This window comes from Psittacula echo, assembly GCF_963264785.1.
Source record: "Psittacula echo genome assembly, chromosome: 4".
NCBI classification, from domain to species: domain Eukaryota; kingdom Metazoa; phylum Chordata; class Aves; order Psittaciformes; family Psittacidae; genus Psittacula; species Psittacula echo.
The window spans coordinates 101,129,783-101,147,675 of NC_137738.1; positions in this window are offsets into that span (position 1 = coordinate 101,129,783).

A 17,893-nucleotide genomic window follows, 5' to 3' on the forward strand; every position below is an offset into this window, starting at 1 on the left:
TACTGGTCTCCTTCAATCTGCCAGAAAAGCTGTTGAGAAGGGGACAACTTCAGTCCTTCCCCAAGGAATAGATCTGAAATCTCTATAATCCATTTCCAGTACTCCCTGAGAACCAGAAGAATTCAACTGATTCCCTGAGGAATTTCTATTGAGTGGAATGGCTGCTAAATGCTTAATAGATGAATGATCATTGCTAAGATGATTTTCTGTCAGACTTATATAAGAAGCAATTTTAACCTTCAATTCTTCATACTTTTGCTTTTCATGTAAATCCTCATCATGTTGACTCATCTGATCCATTATCATATCACCACCTGTTCAATCATCAGCCTATCTTGCAAAGATGAACCTTTGATGAGAAGTGGGTTGATGTGTTTTGTCACAAATATAATTTTTTTAATTTAATCTTTATCAATACTTGTTTAATGAATTGAAATAAGAAAAATCCATAATAACACTAGAATATAGAACCAAATCTTATTGGTAAAATTATTCTGGGTAAGTTCTGTCTCATCACAGACTTCTACAAAATGAAACTTTCAGAGTTAGCCACTGTTACTTTTATAGCAAATGGGGAAAAATATTTCTAGACCATGATTACTGTTTTCCTAAGCGGATATCTACAATAGGTTAGATAAATAAGACTCTGTTATTGTCTATTTCTCACCAGTGACTGTGAATGTCACCTATATGTGGACATTTAGACACATGGCATCTAAAACTGTGGGACTTTAATCTCATTTTCTGTGCTTTATTTTGGTAAATGACTCAAAATTTAATCCTTGTAGATCTAACGCTTTCTTTAATTTTTTTCAACAGTTTGTTTTTTGCATGAAACCACATAAAAGTACTTCAGATGTTAATCTCTCAAACACACGATGCAATTGAAAGGACAATCAGGATCATCAAGTAGGTCGCTTGCTGTTCAAGGCAACAAACTGAGCAAGATCTATCATCTTGAAACCTCTTAAAACTCTTCATGCACACTTCATATGGTAAAAAAGTGTTCTCTAATTTCCAACCCAAATATATTCATGGCCCATTTATAACTATTTGACTGTATGCCAACACTTCATTTTATCTTTAAAAACTTCTCTCATTCTCATATACAGAAAGAGAGCCAGCTGATGTAACCACAAATCTTCTTGGAACAGCTGAGACGTGGTATCACCCCATCACCAGATAGTTCCTTTCTCTCTTTCTAAACTGTTTGATACTGACGGATCTCCCCTTCCAGCTGCCTAGAAGCTCTCTTCCACTCTGAAAAATCATTCTTCTGAAATGCCTGCCAGAAATCTGCTTATAGTGATTCCAGCATCGAATAGCAGCTAGACAGTAGTTTATTTTTGTCATGTTTACATAAGAAAGCCACCTCTATGAAAGGCTTGAGGGGTCTGAACAATTTATTAAGCTTAAAATAACATAATGATCTTTATAAAAGGCCATTAAATATTTATATTCAGGAAACACATTAACTGAGCCAACAACATTAAATAACTATGTGCAGGTGACAAATTACCAATCAATATATCAAAGTATTTTAAAAGTATTTTCATCACCTTTAGAAACATACTCTTATTAAAAAATACTTTCAATAAATTAAATACTCATTAATTAATTTTCTTTTAGTAGACTTTGAAGAGTTTCTATGTCATCAGGGAGTGCACTAATACATCTATATTACCAAACTACAATTAGCTTTTTTTACCCTGCTGCTTATTATATTGCTATATTTTGTCAGAAACAGGCTTAATGAGTACCATTTCTATACCAGAGTTACATCTTCTTGAAGGTCTGCTCACTGGCACAATCCTCATTAAGGCCTTTACTACCTCTCATAGAAATTAAGAATAATCCCAAGAAAACCAGGAAAGGTGAAGCTTACAGCGTTTTCTCATATGCTTCTACCTGGGCAGAAGGATTGAGCGATTGAGGGGAAGCTAGAAGGAAGCAGGGTGTTTGTTTGTTTTCCTGATGCGTAGTTAAGAAGCAAGTTCTTTAGGACCAAGGAACGGATTTCTAGCCAGTTCCTTGTCTTTAGTCCTGACTTAGAGTCCCTGGTGCAAATGGCCGTCAACAGCACAGTATCCTGCTGATGTCCGGCTGGAGACCAGTAACGAATGGTGTCCCTCAGAGATCGGTGTTGGGACTGGTCTTGTTCAATATCTTTGTCGGTGACATGGACAGTGGGATTGAGGGCGCCCTCAGCAAGTTTGCCGATGACACCAAGCTGTGTGGTTCGGTTGATATGTCGGAGGGAAGGGATGCCATCCAGAGGGACCTTGACATGCTTGTGATGATCAGGGCACTGGAACACCTCCCGTATGAAGACAGGCTGAGAAAGTTGTGGCTGTTCAGCCTGGAGAAGAGAAGGCTGCGTGGAGACCTCATAGCAGCCTTCCAGTATCTGAAGGGGGCCTACAGGGATGCTGGGGAGGGACTCTTCATAAGGGACTGTAGTGACAGGACAAGGGGTAATGGGTTCAAACTTAAACAGGGGAAGTTTAGATTGGATCTAAGGAAGAAATTCTTTACTGAGAGGGTGGTGAGGCACTGGAATGGGTTGCCCAGGGAGGTTGTGAATGCTCCATCCTTGGCGGTGTTCAAGGCCAGGTTGGATGAGGTCTTGGGTGGCATGGTTTAGTGTGAGGTGTCCCTGCCCATGGCAGGGGGGTTGAAACTAGATGATCTTAAGGTCCTTTCCAACCCTGACTATTCTATGATTCTATGATAATATAAATATCAAAGTCTAAAGCTCAATCTTGTGGAACTTGATCAGCAGCGCTGGCCAATGTTGAAATCTCCCCCATTTCCACTGCCAGCTTGGGCTGGATTGTCCTTGGAAACATAAAGATAGCAGACATGGTGATGATGGTGATGGTGATGATGATGATGCTGATGATGGCTTGGCTTCGCGAACGAAGATTTGGGAAGGGCATTGCCCACACTTACTACAAGCGTGATGACTAAGGGCAAATGGAATAGGCAAATCTGGTTGGAGAAAAGCTGCATAGGCAATCAGAAAATTCCGAACAGGACTGTCATCTCCTGGATCAAGCTCGAGCGACCAATGTCCTGAACAGCCCGCAGGCAAGGTTGGATCTGCAGCTTCTAGTGCACCTTGTCACCTGCCGTTTTTCCCCCGTCTGTCGCTACAGGGCTTTGCAAGTGTGAGTACGCCCTTCCAGCCTGCGCAGTGGATTTTTTAGGTGAGGCATAGCGTGTGCGCAGAACTGGCCCCACCCTTTACACCTGAGGTTTATCTGCCAGGGCCTAGATAGCTAGGACAGTGACAGCAAAGTCCTCAGGTCGTAGGTTTTGTAATAGTGTCCTTCTCTTAGATGGAAGACCTTACAAGGCTAGATGAGCTTCATCAGCCCAGGTTTGAAGTTAGGAGTTTTCCTTCTCCTATGAGGATGGCATGTCTTAGCTAACGAAGATTTGGGAAGGGTTTTACCCACGCATTCTGAACAAGACTCTCATCTCCTGGGTCAAACTCGAGTGACCAATGATGCAACAGAACAACATCAAGCATCTAGGCGGGATTTGGACTTACAGGCGTTCAGTCATAAGTCCGCAGATGGTAGCCTCGCGCCAGTGGCTCCTCAGCCAAGCACACGCACCAGGGGTCTGAACCTGCGGAGACATGGTACAGCTTTACCTTATGCCACTATCAAGTATTTGAGGGAAAAACTGTGGGACATGATAAGAAAAGACAACATTGCTTAGATTTTCCTGTGAAAATTTTCTTGGAAATGAGAGAAGCCAGTTCATTGTTCATATAAACTGCTATATTAAGAGTTACAGAAGCTGGTCTTTCCTCATTCTTTCTAAAATGAGCAATGAAGACAGAACTTGTGACACATCCTCCTGTCTGTTTCACCTTTGGTCTCAGTCTTCACTTTGTATGAACCTTTTATTGAATTGCTACCATCATATAGGTCTCTTACTCATTTCAGGCCTCTTCACTGATGCCAGTTACAACTTGTGATGACACGTTACAGCCTCGACACCCATATGCCAGAAAATGGTCTTGATTTACTGCCCCGTTCAATGGTCACACAAATTTGAAGTATTTAATTGACATATAAAATGACTTTCACATGGAATTTCATACCCTGTCCCAGATTCGAATCAGCAGGTAATGATTCATCACAACACAGGTCCAAGATAACTATCCTAAGAGCCAGATAGCACTGAAAAATCTTGAAAACACTCACATATGTTCCTTGATGGGAGCACAGAAACATTTAATTGAGAGAAAATGCTGTTTGCTTGATTTTTGTCTTAGTATTTTTGGTTGCACAATTAAAGATTTCTCTTGCTTCAGCAGTTTTCCCTGCTGATTTGTGGTGGGCTCACAGGGACTTTGCTGCCTCAGCAACACCTGGGACCAGAAGTAAAGCTGTTTTAAACTACCTGGCCTATAGAAAAACAATTTGAGCATTGAAGCTGAAATTGCACTAAATTTTCTCAGCTGTCCATAACCACACAGATTTGCCGTTATATGGACTACACTGTGGGGAGAAAAAAAAAAAAAGGCCAAAACCACAGAGAGTGCATTTTGACAGGTTTCTCACTAGAGAGGGCACATGCTTGGTTTTAAAATGCTGTAACAAGCTATATATTTTTTAATCTTGGACTGAATGCTTTTGTTGCTATTTGTCTTTTCCCAGCTCCTACCATATCAGTTAAGGCCAGTCTGATACCTTTTTCTCTCACTGATTAGTATATTCCTTCATGATTTTCTTTTATAATGATTTTTAATTATAATTACATTACAAGGCTCCTCAAGAACACTCATATTCTCCAGCATGAGTGAAGTAGTTCAAACTGTCTCTAAGACATTCAGAAGCAAAAGTAAAAAAGCTGGTGTCTTCCCGTGCAGCAGAATGAGAATGACCTGCTCAGATATATACTTGCATTGCCTTTCATTTGTTCTCTGCACAGAGAAGTAAAATTTTTTGTCCCTTGGACAGCCCACACAAAAGAATTCATCTTTTCTGAGCAAGTGAAGGGCCAGTTCCTTGACTCAACTGTGAGGATTCAAGAGATGTTGCTAATCCATGAAGCCATGGTCATGTCCTCCTGGTGTTGGTTGTAGATCTATCTTTTGTTAAGGACAGTAGACTACAAGGCCTCTAGCCCAAAGCCAGACTTCTGCCATATTCCTCAACGTTTTCACTAAATAACAGAAAGCTTTTACACTACTTATTTAATGTGTGGATAGCCACTCTTGCCTCCCAAAATACTCAGCTGAAGTTATATGCTTCATAATGTAATATTTTAGAGCACATACTTTGGATGCTTATGCAACACACCCTCAGAAAGGGAGCAAATCTCTTTCCATTGAACAAAAACTTGAAGACATTGGTCACTTAAATCAGGTTTTTTTCCATATGTTGTTGGGAAGCATGGGATGCAGGAAAAAGATTAGATTAACAGTGTGTGCTGTGTAATACAGAAAAAACAGAATCATGGAAGTGGGCATTTATTATTATACAAAGTTTTAATGAAGTTATAAGTAGTACAAGTAAGTGCTTTATTAATTTGGGTGCGATTTGTAGATATGGCCCTAAATGAGAGTTTATGTACACAAACTGGGAAGATTAAAGTTTTATTCCCTACAGTTGCTACAGCATTTCTGCTATGCCCAGACACCTTTAGCAGAGTATGGCATTATAGTATTACCCACCGTATGCGCAAAATGCAAACTATTAACTTTGTGCATGTATAGCTATAAAGTGCTCCGTTTTGTAAAGACAACTTATTTACCAATTTTTAACTTACAATGCAGTTTTGAAGAATATGTTTATAAATAATGATTATGACAGGGAGGTTAGATTGGCACAGGCTGCCTATCTACCAGTAAGAAATAGCCATTTGAAGAGCTGGGAATTATTCAATGAAACCAGCTTGGAAACATGCTCAAAGCCAGCAAATAGCTATGGTTATTCCCAAAGCAGGTGATACTACTGAAATTCCCCCAAAACTCTAAGTTGTATGGATATAAGCTCAAGAGAAGGCTCCAGTAAGAGCTTCTAAATAGGCAGATCATATCAGGCTCAAGAAATTCCATGAACTTCAATATCTAGAGGCTGGGTGAGCAATATGGGGAAATAACAAATAAATTTGTCCTCTTCTTACCTTTCTTTTCTGTGTGGAAAACCTTCTATGATAAATCTAAATGTATTTCTTGAGTAGTGAGGATTAAAACTGACCTTCTCCTTGCATAAATGTATTGTTTGTCTTTAACTTCCTCTCTAACAAGAGGACGTCAGCAAACATTTCCACTACTAGAATACCTAAATTCATTTGTATGCATAGCCCAGGAAAGAAAAAGAATGCTGTCAAACCTCCTGCATACATTCTAAGCAAAGGAAACTCTGGCTTAGCACAGCATGCACATTTTTTGCCCATAATATAATTGTTTTGGAAGTTGGTAGCTGCCAATAAAAATGTATAAACTTTAAAAAATATATACTCTTAAATACACCATCTATAAGAAATAATTAATATATAAATGTATTTGGGTAAGGAAAAAAAATTGACACATAGTATGAGCACACATCGCAGAAGTATTCAAGCACAAGAAAAAAACGAAGAAAAAGTAACATATTTTTAGTTAAGGGAAAGCCCTTCCAGCAAGAAATTAACACTGTAAAAATCTTTCTTTCCTCAATTACAAGGCATTGTGGTTCTTTAATCAGTATTGAAGATTTGAGGCCTGTTTGAGGCCTTTAAGAACTCAATGTCCAAAAGGAAATGTAGTTCCACACACACTGCAGTATCAGGCTCAGCTTTTAGTTTCATAAATAGATCAGGTCCAGCAACACTTACCTTTCACAGCACATTAAATCAGGCCAAATAAAAAAAGTTCAGCCCCACCTTTCAAATCCATCCTCCACCAGTCTGCATTTAGAAATACTGGAAGACTTCTCTAAAGCTGTAGGAAAGCTTCATGTAGGCAAGGCTTGGAGGGAGTAGATGATGCTGCAGTCCTCTTCCAGAGGGAAATAGGAGGGAATTAGACCCTCTCCCTGAATGTTTTATGATTATCACCTCTAATATTTCAAAGGATCTTCCTTCTCACAAAGTAAAATACACATTTCTACTTCACGACTACATGCACATCAGGTATGATGCTTTTAAACAAGACTGAGCTACCCAAGCATGAAATAGCTGAAACAATTTTCTTAACAGTTGAAAAACACTTGACTAACTCAAAAATAGCTGAATCAATTTTCTTCAAACTTTCCAGTGCAGTACACCTTTGGACTAACACTATAGTTGCTAAATTTCTTCCCTTCGCATGTGTCTTTGCTTTTACCTAGTGACTAACAAGAACACAAAAAAAAGATTAAAGATCCAGTCCTGCATGTACACAAGTACGTGATTAAGATTACTACTACAAATTGAGTTAATGTTGGCAGGGTCAAACCCTACGAATATTTGTACCATTTGTACCGTTTCAACTTCATAACAGTCCTGTATTGACACTATAGCTCATAAATATGGAATAGCGTAAAGTCCACTATATTTTATAAGGTTGTAACTTTTCATGGGGCTCTCCTATTACTCTCAATAACACTCCAGGGCAAATCTAGTTGAGAGAGATTGCTTTCTAAGTCTGCTCATGGCTGCTATTTCCCATCAGTTGTGCATGTAAATTGGAAATGTTTTTATGAGAACAAATCATGTGACAAGTCTGAATCAAAATGGGATCCGTTTTTGCAAGCAATCATGCTCTGAAATGAACAAAAATGCTCACAAGTCAAACAATAGCATTCACCTCTTTTAAATCCAAGAGAAAGTTTTAATCCACAGCCTGTCAAGTTTTTTTCCAAATCAGTGCAGGTATCATTCCCAGTTTACGCTTTTATTTATGATAACTGAACTGTGTTCCCTTATATATTTTCCTCCAGTCATCTGCTCTGTGCAGAACCAGTAGTGCAAAACATATGTAGAACCTCACACCCTAATCAACCTCCGCTGGAGTTTCACATGTATTAGGCATTTATTTAAGTCAGAATATATGGATTATTTGATAAGAATTTAATTTGAAAGCCATTAGTTTGTTTTCTCCATATTCCTCATCAGTTCCAGCCAGCTTCTAAGAATGACGTAAATCTATTTAGTAATTATGTCAGTAAAGCACATCTGTTTTTCTTAAAACACAGGGATAACACTGGAAATCTCTAATCAGGTATACACATGCAAATTATTCTCGACTTCCAGTATTGCTCTTTCCTTAGCTTGGCCAAGCACAGAATGTCCATCAACCTGGATTACATCTTCTATATAAGTAGATTATACAATAAACTGGTGCTCATCCATCTATAATAAAACTCCTGATTACACTGACTTCACCAGTGAATTTGTTGTCATAATCTGTGTTAGCTCTCAGCTGTTGTGGCATATTTTGTTCTGAATATCTGGCCTTCCTTTGCAGACATGCCTAGTCTTTGCCTAAACCAGAAAGCCAAATCTAGAGTAAACTCTATATCTTTACTTAGTATTCCCCTGTATAGGTAACCCAGGCTTTACGTTAAGATCTGTACTGCTGTGAAACCCATAACCACGTGAACTCCTTTACATTTCACATTGTGCAAACCTAAAGATTTAACAAAAGTTATGAATTCCACTGATTCTTCTACAAAATGCCATTGGAAAAAAAAAAAAAAAAAAAAAAAAAACCTGAAGTATTACAGCATGCTTTATATGACTGCTTTTTATAGTTCTCTTATAACTGATAAATGTCCTGGATAGGCGCAAGTATAGTTCAGATTCTCCCCAAGCAAAAGTTTAAGCATAATGTGCAAAGGAAGCTGTTGAATTCCTAAAGCAAAATAAATTCCATGGTAAACCCCTGTGTGCTTTGATTAGAATGATATGATTTCACTTCGACGGTGCATTTGCTTGAAAATCAGCATTATTTTTTCATGTTTTAAAATATCCATAGTCAATTCAGATCACTTTAATATTCAATTCTTTGGTACACTCCTAATTTTTTTAAGCCTATCCCTGTAGGAAAATTACAGAGATTTATTAACTGAATTTGCATACTTTTCTCTAAAATTCAGCAAACAGTCCTTTTAAGAGACTGAGATTTAATCTCCCCTGCAAGGTCAAGATGTAGTTTTTATATGCCAGATAAGCTGAAATCTAATTTATGATCAGCTTCAACTGACTAAAATACACTTTCAGTCTGCAAAAATTTCACAAAAAGCACTTCTCTGTGTCATTTCATATAATTCTGTATCAACTACATTCTTTTATTGGCAGCTTCAATAAAATACCTGTTAAGTCTCAAAACCCCCACAACATTTACTCCTCAGTCTAAAGCACATTTTCTCTCAAGCACTGGGCTTATTACAGTTACTTAAAAAAAATTGCTGAGTTTATAAAAATTTTCAACAGCAATCATTCCGTTTCAAAGGCATCATAAAATTTGGAGTGCTAATGTTCTATGCAAATTTGAGATCTGCTCAAATCTTAAACATGAGACCATAATCTTCATTTAGCATTATAGAGTGTTTTCCTATTTATAAAACTGTGTTTCTTAAATAGAAAACCTATTCCAAGAAATTTTCTTCTTAAACTCATTCACAGTGTCATAGCTGTCGTATTTTACTGTAAACAGAAAATTTCAAAGCTTCATTTAATGGAGTAAGATTGTTCCCAGTTTATTGTCTATAGCTGAATCTGAAGTCTTAGATTAATGGGACTAGAAGAGATTTGAATGGATCATGTAAACTCTCTTCATTTCCTAGACAGGATCAATTAGGACTATGACATTCCCAACTAATGCATTTATAAATTTTTCTATCGACCATGCTAGAAATGCCACACAGTAATCTGTTTATTACTTCTCCTTACTACTAGGAAGACTTACTTTCTAATTTCAATTGTCTTTCCTGAAATTTAAATCCATTATATTTCCCTAGGCACTACATATAGACTACTCTCTTAAGAATCTAAGTATTTTAACACTACTACTAGGGTCTTCCCTCTCTACACATCAATAGTGGGTTGACCCTGTTTGCATGTCAGGTGCCCACCAAAAGACACTCCATCAGCTGGATCACCTCAAACCCCTCCTTCACTGACCTTGGTGTCTTCAGAGTTTCTCTCACATATTCTCACCTCTCTCTCTGGCTGCAGTTGCTCCTGTGCAGTAACTTTTGACTCTTCTTAAATATGTTATCATAGAGGCACTGCCACCTTCACTGATTGGCTTGGCCTTGGCCAGTAGCAGGTCCATCTTGGAGCTGGTTAGCATTGGCTCTATTGGACATGGGGGAAGCTTCTGGAAGCTTAGAATCGTTGAAGCACAAAGTGGTTTGGATTAGAAGGGACCTTAAAGATCATCGAGTTCCAAACCCCTGCAACAGGCAGGGACACCTTACGTGTGTGGTAACGACCAAGTTTCTCAAAGCCCTGTCCAACCTGGCCTTGAACACTGACAGGGATGGGCATTCACAACTTCTTTGTACAACCTGTTCTAGTGTTTCACCACTCTCATAGTGAGAATTTCTTCCTAGTATCTAATCTAAAGATTAGATAAAGATTAGATAAAGAGCGTAGGCTCTTCAGCTTAAAGCCATTTCCCCTTTTCCTGTCACTACATGCCCTTGTAAATAGTCGTTTTCCAGCTTTCTCATAGGCACCTGTAGGTACTGGAAAGCTGTTCTGTCTTCCCTGAGCCTTCTCCAGACTGAACAGCACAAATGCTCTTTGTCTTCTAAGAGAGGTGCTTCAGCCCTCTGATCATCTACGTGGTCTCCTCTAGAATCATTCCAACAGATCCATGTACTTCTTACATTGGAGGTCCCACAGCTGGATGCAGTACTCCAGCTAGGGGCTCATTAGAGCAGAGGGGGAGAATCCCCTCCCTCAATCTGCCGGTCATGATGCTTTTGATGTAGCCCACATTACAGTTGGCTTTCTGGGCTGCAAGTGTACATTGATGGATCATGTTGAGCTTCTCATCAACAAACAGCCCCAAATCCTTCTCAGGGCTGCTCACAATCCATTCTCCACCCAGCTTGTATCCGTGCCTGGTATTACCCCAACCCAGGTGTAGGACCTTGCACTTTGCCTTTTTGAACTTCATCAGGTTTGCACTGTCCCACCTCTCAAACCTGTCAGTGTTCCTTTGGATGACAGCCTTTAACTCCAGCATGTCAACTACATCACACAGCTTTGTGTCATCACCAAACTGGCTGAGGGTTGTCCAAATACTGACCCCTGAGGAGCGCCACTCATCACTGTTCTCCATCTGGATATTAAGCCACTGACCACAACATTTTGAGTGCAAACATCCAGCCAATTCCTTATCCACATCAAATCCATGTCTCTCCAATTTAAAGACAAGGGCGTTGTGTGGGACAGTGTCAAATGCTTTACACAAGTCCAGGTAGATGATAAGAGTCGCTCTTCCCTTATACACCAACACAGTGGCTTCTTCCTACATGGCCACAAAATTGGTCAGGCACAATTTGCTCTAGTGAAGCCATGTTGGCTGTTACAAATCACCTCCTTATTTTCCATGTGCTTTTGCACAGTTTCCAGTAGGATTTGCTTCATGTTCTTGCCAGGCACCAAGGTGAGACTGGCCAGACTGTAGTTCCTTGGGTCTTCTTTTTTTTTTTTTCCCTTTATTAAAATGGGCGTTAATTTTCCAGTCAGTGGGAATTTCACCAGACTGCCACGGCTTTTCAAATACAATGGATAGTGGATTAACCACTTCATCTGCCAGTTCCCTCAGAACCCACAGATATATCTCCTCAAGGCCCATGCACCTGTGCACCTTCAGGTTCCTTAGATGGTCTCAAACCTGATCTTCTCCTGCAATGTGTGGTTTTTCATTCTCCCAGTCCTTGACTTTGCCTTCTGTGACTTCATCAGTGTGGCTGGAGCAGTTGCTGGTGAAGACTGAGGAAAAAAAGTCATTGAGTACCTCAGCCTTCTCCTTATCCTGGGTAATGAGGTCTCCCATTTCCTTCTGAAGATGGCTCACTTTCCTTTTATCACCAAGGTACCTACAGAAGCTTTTCTTGTTGCCACTGATGTCACTGGCCAGATTTACCTCTATCAGCTTTTCTAACCTGATGCCTGGCTTCTTGGACAATTTCTCTGTATTCCTTCCAGGCTACCTGTCCTGCTTCTCATGAAACAAAGGTTTAATAGTTTAAAAGCATCAAGAAGAAGCATAAGCTCACCACATGTTATGTAACTTTTTCCCATTTTTCTCAGTATTCTGACAGCACAGAAACAAAACTAGATAAAGTATATCCCAAAGCAGATCTTGTATGATGGTGTGTCAGTCAGTATTATATTCATTATTGGACTGAAATTGCTTGAAACAGAATGTGCTTTTGAAGAAAGCAAAAAGAATAAGAAAAGGAAATGAATGATTCAGTATATTATCTCCTCAGGCTGTAATATACAAAGCTGTCAGCTTCAGCTTTAAAAGCACTTTAATTTCAAGAGACAAAGGTCTCATTTCTATTATTATTCCACTCACTAAAATTTACATTTTAACCAAGAAAGACCCTCTGTGCCAACTAATGTCAGAAGTGACCAATTTATATCCATTAAAAAAAATTAGAAGTATTAAAAACAACAGTTGAAATTCTGGCCCAGTTCAAGTCAATGGCAGCTGTAGTCTCAATTCCAGCAGAGTGCACACAGAGGATTTGGTATTCTGTGTTACACGATTAGAGCAATTAAATTCTGCTCTTCTGCTAACAACAGCTAATCTTCTAGTGAATACATTGAAGTAGAGATACAAAAAAAACTTAAGCTGCTCCTCCATTAAGGTGCAGCTTGTGATTATTTTAATACTTTGTCAACAGCTAGGTTCTCATCAGAGTTCTCCTATCAATATCTTTTTCTCGAAGTATATACAATGATTTAAATAGGACCTCTGCTGGCATAAGGTGAATATGATAGGATATTCAGCAACAGTGACAATATCTGAGAGCATATCTGAGTTTCATCCCTCAATTTCCCTGATAATTGAGGTTTAGAAAGTGACGTTGCACAGAAGAGCTCCCTGAAATATCATAATATGTACAAATCTCTGCAATTTTTCTGGACAGCAAGGTAATGTCCAGACTGTATATCATAAGTTAAAGTACCTATAAATTGGTTAGAGGGTGAAATCCTACTAATGAAGGGAAGATGGAAGAAATCATAGGTTTCCATTTTAAGGTCCTCATGAGTCAATCTCATTTTGCCAGGCATCAAAGTAGAAAGATGGTACAGAGCAATAGGAGTGTTGTACACCTTCACATCAGAAATCAACAGCTACATGGTCCATATCACATCAAAAAAACCCAACTGCAGATTTAGTGATTATCATCTGAAAGTTGAAGAAGATCTTACAGCTTTCCTTCATTTTAGGCACAAAATCTCCAGCTCATGCAAACCTGCTACCACATCCTTCTGCATCAGTAATAGGGAACCTTCCATTCCCATTCTAATCACCAGCTTTAATTGTTTGACCAGCGTAGCATACTGTGTGCACATCTTAAAGTTCTTCTTAGGGTACCACCCTGAAGTACAGATCTTTAATTTACATTTTACAGATGCAAATTGGGAACAAAGTCAAATATTTTTACCTGGTGTCCAAAACCAAAGTGTTCCTTTGCCCTTTGGAGCACACACTACATCTATGCCATGTAAAGCTTCCTACATCAGTGCTTTCCTTACATTACTCACATAATACAAGTACATTCACTTGCATGTATCTGCAATTCCTCACGTCTTCATGAAAAGCCATCACCTTGAAGTAGGATTTAAATTTATAGATCTGTCTCCCATTCAGCTGAAGGTATAAAGATGTGCAAGTACAAAACCTGGTATTTCAGTTATGAGATATTCCAAAAATTAGTAGAGGATATAAACGAGTCTATAAAGCAAGCATAAGCATTTGGGATAGTACAAAGCTGTCTCATGCTTAGGGGTGCTCGAGAAAGCAGGAATATTTCCTGAACTGAGTGAGAAGTAGGTGAAACATCCTCTTCCTTTCTCCTAATTGTGCGTTAGTGAACTTGGTATAGCGTATAACCTCTCCTGACTCCCTTTGGCAGACCTGCAATGAGGATATTACTTCAGCAGATGACAAAAATACAACCATATTCCACTAATGTGGAGAAAGGTCTGCACAAAACCAGGGCATTTGGTGTATATTATGGCCAATGCCAAAAGCTGAGGTTTAAGAAATTTATATGAAGATGAAACCAGCACTGAAACTACTCTAAACATTGGGGTCTTTTGAAATCCAGCTCCAGGTCTAACTAATATGGATCAAGCAATCCAGCCTAATAATTTGATGCCTGAGGAGTTGTTGTGACATAATTAATCAGTTGTTTCCATCTGTGGTTCAAACACAGCACAGAATAAGCATAACACAAACACTTGTTACTCTGGACATCCACTCATTTTCAGTCTTGCAGGCATCTAACAAGGATCATAGCACGCTGGCTAAATCAACTTCAATAAAAGTATTGCGTTAAAAAGCTAATAGAACATAAAATCCTCACTGTTTATCCTAATCACATTATAATACATCATATTTACATTTTATGCATTTGTGATAACTGGCCTGAACAGTGCACAAGGAAAATGAGCTTTCTATGTATGGTGTATTCATATTGAAGAAGTCTGCATTATTTATAACAATGGGCCTACCAATACTCTGCATACAAATCTGCTTTGGTTCACGTTTCTTTCTTAGGGAGACCTGGATATTGCTTTAAAATATATTCTCAGTAGCCCTACAGAAATTGTTAATGATTTCAATACACAAAATTGCATTTGTAAACTTTAAACATAAGTAACATGTTTTTAGACTTGCACAGGCAAAGCTACTGACATTATAAACTGCCTGGGGAGGGGTCTATCTTTTCTGTGTTTATATGATAGCTAGAACAATGCAGAGTGGAATAAAAGCACTCTAATAGTAGTATTTATAATAATAGGTCAAGATTTGCATTAACTCCTCTATGTGGCTAATCAGAGCTCAGTGTCTTTGAAAGATAAGTCCACTTATATATCAGTGCAGACAAAAAAAATCAGGTTGCTACATCTGAAAGCAATGCTCCCAGTCATACACAACTTACGACTCTGTTATTGCCTGGATTTTCAAAAGAGTCTAAAAAGTCATGCTTCTTAATCCTATCACATTTCAATAGATTTGGGTGCCTATATCCTGTGTGCAGAGAGGTAACACTATGCATTTTTGAAAAGTAAGAAGTCTAGCTGTATTCACCATGATGTAAATATGCGAAAACTAATAACTAGGTGAGGTGACACAATCTGAAAAACTGCTTAGTTGCATATATGACTAAGCAGGCTACTCAGCAAAGGATATTGGGATCTGGCTTATATCAGCCAAAGAAAATGTGCCTCACAAAGAAAAAAATATTATCTGAGAAACATCCAAATGCAGAATCCAAAGTTGTATGGCTGGTGTACAAACCAAACAGAGAAAGTCAGCAACAGTTAGCTTTGAGTGCTAAATTCTTCTGCATTTAAATGAAGCAATTAACTAATCACAGAATGCAGGATAGGCACATGATGGTCTGATAACCAAAGGAATACCATGTGATCAAATATATAAAACCTGTGGAAGGTGCAAGTACAGCATCTTTCAGTCACTGGACTTATGAGTCTCTGAACATATGGACTTCACACAGGCAACATCTCACCTCTAGTTCATAGACCTATGCTTTCTACCTCCAGCTAAAAGTGTAGTCTAATACCTCATCTTAGTCTGTCTTCTTAGGCTTGGAAAGCAGCCTCATTCTGCAAACTGCCTGCTCAGTCCTTTGAGGACGCGTGCATCCTATACTGATCCAAAACCTCTGTGAGGACAATGCACCTTGACCCTGCTTGATGTGGTTCACTACTAGGCAGGCTTCACAGGGAAACAGGTGAAGATGTATGTATTTAGGTTTAAGGTAAATATCTGTGGGTAGCAGCAGTCAAAGTCAGAAAGATACTGCAAGTGCTAAAATGTGTGTATAGATATATATAAAAGAAATTTTACCCTGTTCTTAATGACAATTATCTGACTAATAGAACTAGAGTATCTAAGCTGAAATATAGAATCTCAGAATCCTGCATTTATAGCAACCCTGACTCCCACCATAGATAAATTTCTATCTTTTAATACACTAGCCTAAGTAGTCTTGATTTAGCGCAAAACAAATGAAGAATCAATGGCTCATCTAGAGTGGCTGCCCTTTTTCTCATTGAAAGACTTCCTGAGTTTCACACTCCTTACTTTTGTATCACATATTTTTGGCAAGAAACCTTTTTATTCTAGCTCCAGCCATCTCATCTCAGCACACGCTACTTAGTACACATTTTTAAAAGCTTTTCAGTTTTTGTAATATGGCATATAGCATCCATCATAAAAGTGATGCAGGATGATGCAGGCAAGGTGGTGAACCCACAGCCTCACTACAGTGATCTAGGTTTGATAGAAACCAGAGCACTTTGGAGTACATTATCAGAAAGACCCTAGCGACAATAAAGTACTTTTGTAGACAGACCCTAAAGAGCAAGCATCCTTCCTTCACCTTCTCCTAATCTTTATTCCCAGCTGAGTTTATCCAGAATCTCTGAGGGACACTGTACTGCTAAAGACAAATTTCCTACAGTATTACAGGCTCTGTGTTGCAAATGCTTCCTGTCACCAGTTTAGCATCACCTTTCACCACTCCCTTTTCTTATTTGTTTATCCACATCTTTCTCAAAAAAGAGGAGAAACTGAGAGAATGAACTGAACATAGCTGGTTTTTTTTCCTGTTTAGTTCTAAACAAAATGGCAAGGAAAACGTAATGGCAAGGAAAACGTGATGACAAGGAAAGAGTGGATTTTTCAGTGACTACTACCATACTGCACCACTAAGACATCTTTGTTCTAATAATACCAAAAGCAATTGACCATGAAAATGCTACACAAAACTTGTACTCAAGGATAATTCATTGTTTGAGTAAACAAGTTAAGCACAAAGAGACGTAGATCTGTATGAGATACGAGTCCAAAGAAAATATGGAGAATACTTACAGAACTATGACTTTATTTTCGTTGCTTTCTACGGTCTAATTTCATTAACTCAACAACAGAAAAAGAGCTACTTGAAAATATTAAGTCTTTCAAAATATTAATGTAAGAACCTTTGTATACTTTCATTTCCCTTTGTATTTAACTACTTGCACGAATCTCACAGGGTTTGCATTTGTGGTACCCCTGGATCTATACTGATACATTTGACTTTGATCAGTCTAAAAGAGGAAGCTATGCAGTGGCAGGAAATCATGTATTTTACAAAAATAGTCTGCCAATATATATCTGCAGGGTGCAGTGCAACTCAATTATAAAAACTTAAATGTAGGGTGCAGTCGTTATCAGATGTGCTTAACAGGTTGTTACTGTTTTTTTAAATTAAAGTTATATGAGAATGCATTTTAAAAAGAGTGGGGAGTTCGCTGCAAGACTCATGGGAAATAGGTGGTTTTATAGGGTCATTGGATCCCAAAAGATTAAACCCTTGTATGACCATATGACTTTGATATAGAAGAATGTTTTCTAAATCATAAGAAGGCCTTTGCTCTCACTATCTACCGTTTCTTCAGTCACAGCAAGGGTTATGGACCTAAAGAGAGAAAAATGCAAGGGATGTGGTCTGAGTCAGATACAATGTCAGGACAAAGAAACCAATGTCTGCATCAGCCCAAGAACAAGATGAAAAGTCTTCTAGGATTAAATAGATATCAATCCAGAATCAAGAACAGGAAAATCAAAAGTCAAGACAGGGTCATACATTCACTTTTACTAGCAGGTAGCAATTTTTATTTTCACTCTCATAATGTG